A 12,676-nucleotide genomic window follows, 5' to 3' on the forward strand; every position below is an offset into this window, starting at 1 on the left:
AGAGGCTTTTAAGTTTATCCTCAAGGCCAAATAATATCTAATATGCTTTTGCAATTCCACTCTTCTGTTCTCCTCCCATACTCCTCTTGTGAACCTGAATTGTTTCCAGTGGCCACGTCCGGCAGCCAGAAAATGAGAATTTGGATGTGTGGTGCAAGCTTATCTCAACAGTTCAGGTATAAACAAGCAGAAAAGCGAACATTAACCAGAATTGTTTACAATTTGTACACTGACCTGGCATCTGCCACTTCATCAGCTATGTCTGTTAGAAGATAGATCCTCATCTCTATTTTCCACTAGGACAGAGGAAGTTCCTTCAACTACTTGCGTGCTTGTGCCAAAAACGTAACTGCAGTGATGATCATGTGCATCAAAACGAGAGAGGGCCAGCAGAGGACAGCAACTTCATCCTTGTGCAGAAAAGATGAACTGAAATGAAGATAACAAAAGCAAGAAGATGAATAGAAGATCAAAGGAGAACATACTGCTTTTTTCCCTCAAGGGTCTGATACTCCAACCATTAAATCAATGTCAAAACTCCCACTGCATTTAGAAAAGAATTTATATTTTTTTGAAAAAATATATATTTTGTACAAAATGTCATTTGTGTCGAAAGAATGTTTGGACAAGAAAGTAGTAACTATTATTATTGGCATTATCACAGAACTAAGGCTCCAGTTGTCCTTTCTTAGAAGAGTTAAATTTCTCCTATTATGAAACAGGAAAACAATGTCTGTAAGGAAAAATTTTCCAGCCAATGCCCATCCAAAACTCCAGGTCATCAGCAAATACATCCAAATACACAATAAGGTCACACAAAGAAGTACAGAGAACAGCCCTTTGTCTAGAATATTAAGTACTGGAACAAATAACAGCAACATCTTTATGAGTTGTTCGCATTTTTCCCAGCATGGCTCTTTCACGCTGAGGGCTGCTTTTTCTTTCTATCACACTGTATGGATTTTTCTCTTCCATTATCTTTTTCCCACTCCATTACAAGTAAAGCAAATAGCACCTACTAGAGCACCTCTGGAACTTGCAGATAGATACCAGTAGCCCAAGTAGAAGCTACTTTCTTTAGTGTTTTGTTGTTTCTTTGTTTTGTTTTTGTTTAATGAAAGTGAACACGACAAATAACCTTTCTCTCATTCCTGTCCTTGCAATTTCTTTTGTACCAGAAATGGCCAGGTTTTAACTATAAGCCTTGTCAAGGAAATTAAGAGTACACACAGGTCAGACTGCAAGTCTGTCATACCAGCCTTTAGAGGGGAAAACATAGGTTCAGAGATCAGAACTCCTTTACCTACCATTCAAAGCAAATACAGAAATTATGTAGCTAAATCATAGTTCACTCAGTCAGTTCATACAAGTGCAGTATAGATGTATCTTAATGGTTCCCTTGAATACTCCACTGTCTTTAAAATCCTTCCAATTTCAGCTCTTGGAATCATAGAATATCCTGAGTTGGAAGGGACCCACAAGGAACATTAAGTCCCACTCCTGGCTCCGCACAGGACCACCCCACAATCAGACCCCATGTCTAAGAGTGACATCCAAACACTTCTTGAACTCCAGCGGGCTCAGGGCCGTACCCACTGCCCTGGGGAGCCTGTCCCAGTGCCTGACCACCCTCTAGGTGCAGAACCTTTCCCTAATACTCAGCCTAACCCTCTCCTGTCCCAGCTCCATGCCATTCCCTTGAGTCCTATCACTGTCACAGGGCAGCAGAGCTCAGTGCCTGCCCCTCCGCTCCCCTGGTGAGGGAGCTGCAGGCCGCCATGAGGCCTCCCCTCGGCCTGCTCTGCTCTGGGCTCAACAAACCGAGGGACTTACCTCAAGATTTTCAATAACTACTACAGTTTCTTACTCAATCTTAATACCACACTTCTGCCTATACTAAAAAATATTTTCTAACACTGCAAAGCCACCTTTATATTATTTTTCGAGCAAATCACGTTCAGCTTTGGTACATGTGGGCCTAATTCAGGATAGCGAAGCCTCTAATACTCACACGTCCAATCTGATAAGTAGGATCCTTTTTGGAAATATGCACACAAAGAAAAGTAAGATTTAAAAATTTAAGCCCACATGAATGAGTAATGCATAAACAGCATCTCCAAGCTTAGACCATGACAGTTTGGGGAAGCTCTCAATGCTGCAAGACTTCTTTTCGCAATAGTGATTTTAGCCAGAGGTGTCCTAACAGCTTAGCAGGTTTTTAACAAATGTTTTCTATACTGCTGTGGCAAGATGGGGAATAAAAGAAAATCAAAAAGGTTGCGTGCACAGAATTTCTTAGTTGTATTTCTCTCCTCCTTCCTTAACTGGTGTAGAGAGTGAGAACCCATTGAACCAAGGTCTGTTTGCTCAGTCCAAACATTACTAATGATATGAATTCCAAATAATTTGTTCTTTTCTTTCTCCCCTTGGTTCCTGTGTTCTGCACAACTTCTCAACAAAAAGATCAAGCACTATCTCCTTTCAAAGTGCCTCTAACCAGGTTATTACTGGGAGCATAAAATACACACGTTTATCGCTATTGAACCTACCACAAACTGAGGCCAGCCAATGTTCAGAGTTCACTCCTACTGGCGGCTGATAGTTATTTTGCCCTCCTAAAATCTCTTTTACATAAAGGAGAAAAATGCCTCCAGTGTCCATCATGATTGAGTTACATGACTGACCCTTTCTTGAACAAACTTTAGAAACCACGAGTATCCACATCTGAGCAGAAACAGAGATTAAATCCAGTTGTTTGTAGAACTTTTTCCTGCAGAATTTCTCAAAGTTCTTGTCCAAAAAAATCTCCCTCCCATCCCACAGACATGCTGTGCTGGGTCAATAGCTCACTGCCCGGCCATATCTCAACCCACGCCAGGGACAGAGGGAACATTTTGTTCCATTAGTGGCTCCTTGAAGCCAGAACTCCTATTGCTGCAGTGGTTCCCCAGCAGCAGTCACAAGCCTCCTCATACAGTCCTACCAAAACCAGCCATTTCTGGGGGTGATCCCTCCAAATTGGAGTGGTTCTCCATGGTCTTCATTTGTGCATCTCAGTCAAGTGAAATTATCCAGCCTCTGGTACCAGAATAACAAAGTGATCACAGAATCACAGAATTGTAGGGGTTGGAAAGGACCTCCACAGATCACTGGGTCTAACCCCCCTGCCAAATCCAAAAAGTTGTCTGAGGGTTTCTGCCACTGCCTAGGGAAAGAGGCTGGGAGATGGAACCAAACAAAATCATTTGGTGAAGTAAAAGAAAACGTGGTGGCAGGCTGGCTGGACGTATACTGATTCTAGCAAATTGTTTCAACTGAAAAACATACATCCCAAAGAGGGCATGGGGGATCAAAGCATTTAGATTTTGTAAATCAATACTACTGGTAATTTTTAAAAATTACTTCACTATGTTTTTAAAACATTCTACAGTTTGAACAAAATAGACCATCTGAGTTAAACAACATGTTCTGTTTGACCTGAAGTGAAATCATTTCCATTCTGCAGTTAGTTTTGTTGTTGTTGTGTGTTTTTAAATATCCTGCTTGTTTGACTCACAATCGAGACTTTTTTCTTCTGAATTTTCAGATCAGCTAAGCAAGATATGAAAAATGGACTAGCAGCACAAGTCTATTCATGAATTATCTGAGATCCTTGTGTGAGAAGCTTTCTCAGCTATTTGGACTTCTTCTTCCCCCAGAGTTTCTATACACAAGGAAAGGGAAGGTTGAGGTTTGCAATTCATTCATGTCCATGGGAACCAACCTAGAGCTCTGAAAGCAACAATTCACAGGTTATGTCTCCCTAATATACAGTCATCACTAACTCAGATTGTATTGTCAACTTCTGCTTGGGCTTAGCTTCAAGACTAATATTAAACTGTGTTGCTGCATAATTCTGTGGCCATTTCCTTAGCCATGATGCAGGCTAATAGGTCAACCTTGGCTTTTGGTAAGTCATAAAATGGAAAAACTCAGTTATAGGAACTTTAGAATTCTTACTAGACAGCACACTGTAATTCTTGTTTCTGAGTCATACTGCAATAGCTTTTTATAATATCTTGTGTTTGCTCTCAGAGAAAATGATTACACTTCTGTGCTCTTCCCTGGCTATCCAAAAAGAATCTGAGATTCTCAGTGCAGTGAGAAATGAATGTGCTGCAGGGAACACTCTCACAGGCAGCATGTGTTGGAACTGCAAACCCTGAAGTGCACGAGAACTATTTACATCAATACATGCTGTGTCCAGGGAAGAAATATCATTACATGCCTTACTCAGTGTGGATGTAGGAATGCATTGTGTTACCTTTTAGGGTACATATACCATTGACATCAGGGATATGATTCAAAAAGCATCCACTGAGCTTCTGTGTTCCCAGCACAGTCTGCCAAGGGCAAGCAGAACTGACTTGTAGCTGACGAAGGAACATCTTTCCCAAGAGAGGACCTATCAAAGCAATCTCACTCACAGATATATTCAAAATGTACCATGCTGTTACTATTGAAGTTCCATTTTTAAATGTGACCCAGGTCATAAGCAGAACTACTTGCGCTCCCATCGCATCTAGTTGGTACTAAAATGATCCAGTAGTGTCACGTTTGACACTACAGCAGAAAGTGCTCACCTAATCGTGTTTGCAGTTGAGTTCTATCAGCAAGCTATAAGTGCACTGCACGTATTAAATCTTTCTACAATATGTAAGGCAAAAAAGCATCACAGATTTTTCCAGTTCATTGTATGTTTGGATATGTAAAGCAGAAGACAGATCTTGAACTCTTTGTCCTTCGTATTAGCCACAAGAACATCCATCCCAGACACCTCACCAGACACTTTGCACTAGAAATCCCATACAGTGACTGCACAGAACCTTCACGGATTTTACTGAAAGTAACTGTATGTAGATCTTAATGGTCAGGAACAAAGGACTGACCTTTTCTTGAGTCATTTTTCATCCCCTTTCGATATTGAGAACATGGATTATTTTGAAAAAGAATGTAAAATGACTTAGCAGAAAGCCAGACCCTTTTGTGCAAGTGAGACTGGTGAAACACATCTGTTGTTTTGGAAGGCATCAGCACCCACGCTGCTCATTCAGTCATGGCCTGGTGACCATTCTGGAAAAGAAAGAGTCACACAAAGGCAGGGAGTGTCACTGCTCACAGCAGTGCACATCACGCAACAAGCCTGGCAAACACCTGTTTTGAGGAGGAGGAATCAAAGCAGTGTCTTGCAGAGAAGGATGATCCAACATGGCAAGTACTGAGAACTATCCAAATTCCAGACATTTCCACACACCCTGTTACCCTGCTGTTTGTGAATACTCACTCTAACGGATGTTTTTCAGAGTAATTGCCATTCTTCTTACCAACAACTTGATCTGTGGGTCATGAAGGGAGTTGACAGTTGAAACAGAATCCCTATTATTCACTATTTCCTACTCTCCTGCTTAAATAATAATAATAAATAAATAAATAAGTCATCTTGTCTTGGAGCAGAAACAATGACTAGCAAATTTTCAAGGGGACAACTTGTGAACAGTTCTGAGGCTGAAATCTGTTTGTATCAACCATCTGTCCAATTGCAGTTCCATGATACTCAAAGGGAAAACACAGCCCGCATCCCTGTTTTGGCACCTCAGTAAAACAGCTTGCTTTCAGAAGCACTCAGTATCCAACGGCCCTCATGGAAGAGGACATGGGCTGCAGATAGCAACACTGGTTTGGACAGATAATAAGCATGGGAACGAGGTGACCCTTGCTACATCTGCCTTCACCAGTCTGAACACTGATTCGCTCCCTCACATCCACACTACAGGAAAGGCAAAGCCAGCAGGAGGGGAAAAAAACAGAACACAGCATCCTAAAAAAATCCCTCAAGATTTTTCTAACATATTCCTGGGGGCAAAGGTGGCTGTGGAGACTTAAGGTGTGCATAAAAAATCCTATATTTCCCCACAGCTGGGGTTTGTTATCAGCTTTGTATATCTGTATTGCTCTAAATCTAGCATTTAACAGACATACTTCTAGTAACCGTTTCTAAATTAATAACATTTAAAGGCTGAATATGGGCAGCCTGCAGCTATGTGTGCTGTAGAAGCAGATCTTGCAAGCCTGACTCATAGCAGTAATGGCTTCAGTATCAGCTTCTTAATTATGATGGAAATTACTGAAGCAAATTACCATAAAGGTTTAGGAACATTCAGTCCATTCTGACCCTTCCGGGTCTGTTGCAATATGTATTTGCTTTTTCTTCATAAATGTCAAAATGCCTTCCTTTTTTCACCAGCCTTCTTCTCTTGGGAACATGGAAAGAAACTTCTTTTCACTATGGCAAGGTACCAAGAAGACAGGTGGCTTCATGCGTAAACAATGATAATTGGGAAAGAGGTGATAGAAATTCCACTCTGCACAATTCCAAGTCTAGCACACAAGTCCTCCACAGTGTACGAGGTTGCTTGAGGCAGAGAGAGGTTACCCACTTCACTAAATCTTAACTCACAATCATGAATAGGTCTTCGACACATCTATGGTCCTTCACTTGCTCCAATTCAGAGCAACTATTCCAGAATTTCAGAATCACGTACACTTAGATGGGGAGAAAAAAAGAAAAAGAAAAAGAAAAAAAGAAAAAACAAACAAACAAACAAAAAACTATACTAGCTGAAAAAAAAAAACAATCTTTTGCACCGAAGTAGCCTTTACAGCCTGACCAAGGGAGGCAAAACCTTAAACTAATGTTTGCAAGTGACAAATTTCAGGAAAAATAAGAGTCTGCATAATGCATAACAATTCTCTGGGAAAGAGCTAAAACACTATCAATTTAACTTCATGTCTTTGCTTCAGCAAATGCAGTTTTTAAAGGAGCCCTAGTGTTGAAAATTATCATTTTCCTGCTCTTAGAGAACTGCCATTGTAAGATAAGTCAGAACAAATTCAAGGCATTAGCCCATTTTCAGTAGGGAATTCCTGCAGATTGGATTAACCAAGATTTACTTGGTTTGCTTATGTTCTTATGTTCTGTCTGCTCGTGTTGTCTTTGTATAAGTTCCAGTGAGCTCCTCTGGAATTAACGTACTGATAGGGTCATGCCAGGGTAGCCTCATCTGAGATGAACCAGATTTTCACTGGCACTTACTGGGTCTTAATAGCACATTTGAACTCGTGTGTACTTACATATATAGGCTGAGAGAGGGGGGCTGCAGGACCAACAAACTGGCCTTCAGCGGCTCACGTGAACTTGTGTGGCGTGATCAGTCACCACAGCTTTTGTCCCAGAAACAAGCACTTCCCCCTGTGTTCTCATACCTCCATGGACTGGGAACAGAGTGTTCCTTCCCATGCTCCGACCAGGAGGACGACGAGGGGCTGGCCCCAAGGGGTGATAATGAAAATGCCTTGGTAATGAACCCATCTGGTGATGTCCTCATTGGCCTGGCTTTCACTGCCAAGAAACTCAGCAGGGGTCACCCACTCTTTAGAGCAAACATATGTACAATACGTACGGATTTTACTTTCCCTGAGATTTTCACCCCACCCCCCTCTGCTAATGTTTTAAATACTTTCCCTGAAAATAGTTCTCTGTAAGAACGGCTGCTAAGCAGATCTCCGAATTCGCTGCTCTGCAATGTAGCGACCCGACCTTTTCAAGGAAAGAGTTTTCCAAACGAAGCCAAGCACTTGACGTGACAGGGCCCTCGCTTCCCAAACACCACAAGTTGATGAATTTCAAGGCAATGCTTAAATTGTGAATCTGTAAAGGCTAGGACCTGCTTTCTGGTGCTGGGGCTGAGTGACTTGTCCCCAGAGCTAGATGTCGTTCCACAAGAAAAAAGTGCATCATGGCAAAAAATTAAAACAGCCTTTGTCCATACCAGCTCCAAGCACATTTGGGCATCGTCTGATGGAGCAACAACTGGGCCAGGCCATAAGCTTGCCACCAGGGTACTAACACCGTAACAGCTGGTTGTATGGCAGCCCTCAAGCTTGTACCCTGGTCTTATCCCATTGTTACAGAGCCATCCCAGGACACTGGCTAGGCCAGACACCTCCTAAAGGACCAGCTCCTGGCACCCAGGGCCTGACACTGAGGCACCAAGGCCTTCATCTGCACCCAAACTCTGCAGCACAGGTCCATCGTCCTCCATAGACAAAGCACTGGGTCTTCTTACATCCTAACAGACACAACGACAACTGACAAACCAACAGGATAAAAGGTCTGAAACGGACAGAAGCCCACCAACACCTGTGTCAAGGGCTGACACTGATCCAAGCCTACTACCAGAGGATTTGGAGGAAATGTCCAACAAACAGAACTAATGGGACAAGCAGCACCTTCGGCCCCAGTGGCCTGGAGAAGGTCTCCCATAGCTCAAAAGTGCCCTCCTCTGGCTGATTTTGACAGAATCATCTATAATTACATGGATAACACTTTCTGTGGGAAGCAATGATTAAAAGCCAGCTGTAAAGCGACCACTGAAGGGCAATTTACCCTGCAGGAGGAGGTTTTTCAAAATGGTATGAGAGATGGGCTAACTGCACCATGACTTCCATGACAGTCAATGCTCAGGAAACAACTCTTACCCTCTGATGAATTCCTCAGTAAGGGTTTTCACTTCAGACCAGCTTGTGCTTCTGAAGCCTCATGCTTTATGGCTCTCAAGATAGGCACTGAAAAGAACTACTTTTCATAACCAAGTTCTGAGTTACAGAAGACAAATTTCTGGCTCACAAGTTTCCATACTGCTAAGTCATCTCTGGACTACCATCTCCAAGCAGTTGCCTGACATATCCCAGATGTCTATTTTAGAAGACGACAAATCATGCCCTAGAAACGCCTGTTTTCTCTTCGCTGACTGTAACGGCAGTCTAGACAGTGAGCACAGATGGAGATCTCAGTATTTGCTCAGGTGAATCACACCCCCGTAGACTTAAAGTTTCAAAACTTTACCCTTCACCCAAGCTTAAAAGTTGCTGTACTAACGATATTAATGATGAAAACTATCTACAGATATCTTAGGAATCTCTGACTTACCTATTTGTCACTGCATGTGTATTCCACCTAGGTATGTCACAGCATTTTTTTTCTTCATTTTATTTTAATACCATGGGGAAGTTCCCCACTTTCATGAGAAGATTCCCCACTTTCCACAAACTAGTAAGTCTTGGAGTTATTCTTGCTCATCCTGGTGTAACTTGGATATTTCCTGAAGTTGAGCTTGCATTTAAAGATATTTGCTACATAATCACCATTTATGCTTATATACTTTATCCATTCATTTAAATCAATTTAGAATCTCATTACTCAGTTGTCTTATGCCATATTTTTCAACTGAGCCTCCTTGATTAATTGATGTCAGGAGGGAGCTGACTAGAACTACAGCTTTTGAGCCACTGTCCAAATATTTAGGAATGTTAAAAATGGTCTAAGAAAAATAAAAATAAAAACATAGCTTTGTAAATCATTAGAAGTATATGTGCAGGCAATCCTTAGGCAACTCTCAGTGGGATTCTTTTTACATGTCATTAACCTGATCTGCATGATACCGACACAAAGACATCACTTTTGTACCAATCCTGCATTTAATAGAAGAGGACATACTTTCAGAAATGAACTAGTGAAAGGCAACTGAGCTGTAACTTTGAGACTTCTGCAGTACAGAAGCTTATTGTGGAAAGCCCTAACAGGAGGGTCACCTTCTTCAAGGGCAAATTTCTGCCAGCATGAGTTAAGGCTGACTTCCCTCATCACAGCTTGGGATTTGCCTTCCTAAAGTCTCCTCCAGTTTGACAGCACCATTCATATCACCATCCTTCTGGCTAAAAACACTTTCCACTTGATTACAGATCATTCCTTGAGAGTTTGCCTCTCCACATGGTAGGGAGTAGTCCTGTTTTCAGTTGGGAGGGCTGTCTGGCATGACATGCAAACCACCTAAGATGTTTGCTTCAATTCCCAGCAGCCAGGACAGAGTGTATTTGAACTTCTTGGAACATGCCAGACTTTGGGGTTTCTTGCTTGTAATGGTAATTGAGTTTCCTCGCTTTGATTTCTGCACCAAGCCATGGGTGACAGAAATACTCTTCATTTTTCACTTACGTAGATAGCTCCACTCTTAGATATAATTGCATACGTTTATTTGGTCAACTCAGCCACTTTGTTCTGCTAACATCTCTGCCCCCACCTGTCCTCTTAAGTTTGTGACTTGGCTTGGAGATTTCTATGCAGATTATTAAAGATTTATTAAGTCTAGCCTCTCAAAAAGAATATAGATGGTATTATTTAAAAAATAATAAATCATATTTTTTTCTTTTCCAGTTTGGTGGTATTAGAGCTACACCAGCCTGCCTACCATCCCTTCCAGTCCAAAGGCTGTCTGGGTGGAACCGATGCTACAACTTGGCGCAGGGTCTCTGTTACCACTGGCTACTGCAGAGGAGTATGCAAGCCAGCTATAGCTGAGAAAAGTCAAGTCTTCTTGCCTTACCATTAACACTGGAAGCTTTATTATTATGAAATGTTTTTAAAACAGCACTGTCAAAAGGCCAAGAACAGGGCTCTTTGGGCACTATACAGCTACAAGGAGGTAGACAGTCACTGCCTGGCTTGTAATTTAGAGAAGAGAAAAGCAAACAAAAACAAAGCAAGCAAACAAAACCAAAAACAAAACACACACAGGGCAGGAGAAGGGGTGTTCCGGCTCTAATTCTGAGATGATGTCTTCTGTTTGTGAACTCCCTTTCCCCATGAATGTTACTTTTGAATAGCTGCTATGGGAGATATCTATGTCTGTGCTTCTGCTGGTCCACTGTGGTTAATACTAATTAAGCAAATTTTAAATAGAAGATAAGAGTAAATTTCTCAGAATCCCTGCCAGAAAATTGGGTAGTTTGGCTTGGCAGACTGGAAAAAAAGCCTGACATATTGTGTCAATATCACAGGATCTGCCTTTCTTTAAATATATAAAATCTCTCGTGGTTACAGTTTAACATATAACCATTCTCTTTTAAATTCTGCTTTCAGTAGTTTCTCAGCACCAAGATTCAGCTTCGTCTATTCCAGTCCTTTTCACAGCAGCCAAATCTAGAAATAGATTTTAACACTTCACATTTTCACAATCACTTTAATCAAAACTTTGAAGAGCTCTGCAAACATTTATTAACACTTGAACAACTCCCCAGGTCTGTTGTAGGGGTTTCTCAAATTATCCCTAATGTATAGACAGAGTAACTAAGGTAACAGTAGGCAAAAAGTATTTGACTTCCCACTTCCAAGCTGTAGTGTGTTAGCTATTAGATAATTCTTCTACTGAGAACAGCTTAATTATGCAGTGTACAAATATTGACTGCTTGTGCTCAAGGATCACTCTCAAAATCTCCTTCAAACATAGCTGCATCAATCTCGTTTCACACAGAAATTGCAGCCTATTTGCTAAGTTCACACAGGAATATTGGCTGACAGAAACCTGGACTGAAAGTTTCAGTGCAGACCCTGTCCCAAAGCAGCCCTCAGCTTTGAAGTTCAAGTAGAAGACCTCCCTAATTAGAAATGAGGGACCCTACATAAATAACCTGTTCTCCTCCCGAGTTACATGGCTGCAAAGCAGGGCATGCAGGGCTGGCGCTCGGGTCCCTGTCACCAACCACCCGTAGCAAAGGCCAGTCCTTGCTATGGCACAGCCAGTGGGGCCAGCCCCAGCCTCAATCCACCCACTCCCATGCATTTGGAAACACGTTTTTCTGACAATAGAGAGATAAATAAATAAATAAATGCACCTTTTCCAGGCTTGGAAAATGTCCTGAACTGTTGCCTCCCTTCCACCCCATTACTAATCACTGAAAACAGCTGTTCTTTTTTTTTTTTTTTTAAATATTATTCTGATCAACTGTTTCTGGCAAAGGAAGACAGAATAGGAAGCAAAAAAAATCTATATATCCCTCCATGCAGCTGAAAAAGGTAAAGGCAGCTATTTGATAAAAACCTTCAGCTCCCTAGAAATTGGGCTGAGACACCTTAAATTCTTCCTGTGTAAGCCATCAATTAAGATTTCTCCGTACTCTAAGTTACATCAGTACCCAAGAAAGGAAAATCTATTTTTCATTTCCACTCCTCTGTCCCATCCAGGTCTCATGAACAGCTAATGAAGCAATAGGTTCAGATTTTGCCAGTACCTGCTAGGGTAGGTCAACCTAGAACAGCTTGAAGCTATTAAAATGGTTCTATATATTTCTGTGAACAAATGTATCATAAAGTCAGAATGATGAAGTGCCTGGTACAAATAGGTTTTGAAAACAGTCAAGAACTGTTTGTTCCCAGCCCTGGAGGAGTTACGGATCCCTGAGATGGACCATAGCTGCCAAAGGAATCTAGAGATAAGGGCCTTTAACATTCATCCCCTTCAAGGTTTCAGGGGGGAGGGATGGAAGCCCATTATGTTGTGTTCATAAAACCTTCAAAGCTGAAGGTGATGCGACTGGTACACTGTTTAAAAAAAGTCACCACAGAGATGGCAAAATAAATGCAGAAAGGAAGAGCCAAGTGTGAACTTCTATGCAGACAGGCAAGCTCCTCAGCTGCTAGGAACAAGCCCAGTTTACACTAGCTGGCAGCCTGATTCCTTGGGTTTGTGCCCTGTTGTTTTGGTGAGTTCTGTTTGTCTCCTAAAGACGATAATAAAGCTGT

Source organism: Anas platyrhynchos, chromosome 14 (assembly GCF_047663525.1).
Source record: "Anas platyrhynchos isolate ZD024472 breed Pekin duck chromosome 14, IASCAAS_PekinDuck_T2T, whole genome shotgun sequence".
Classification (NCBI taxonomy): Eukaryota; Metazoa; Chordata; class Aves; order Anseriformes; family Anatidae; genus Anas; species Anas platyrhynchos.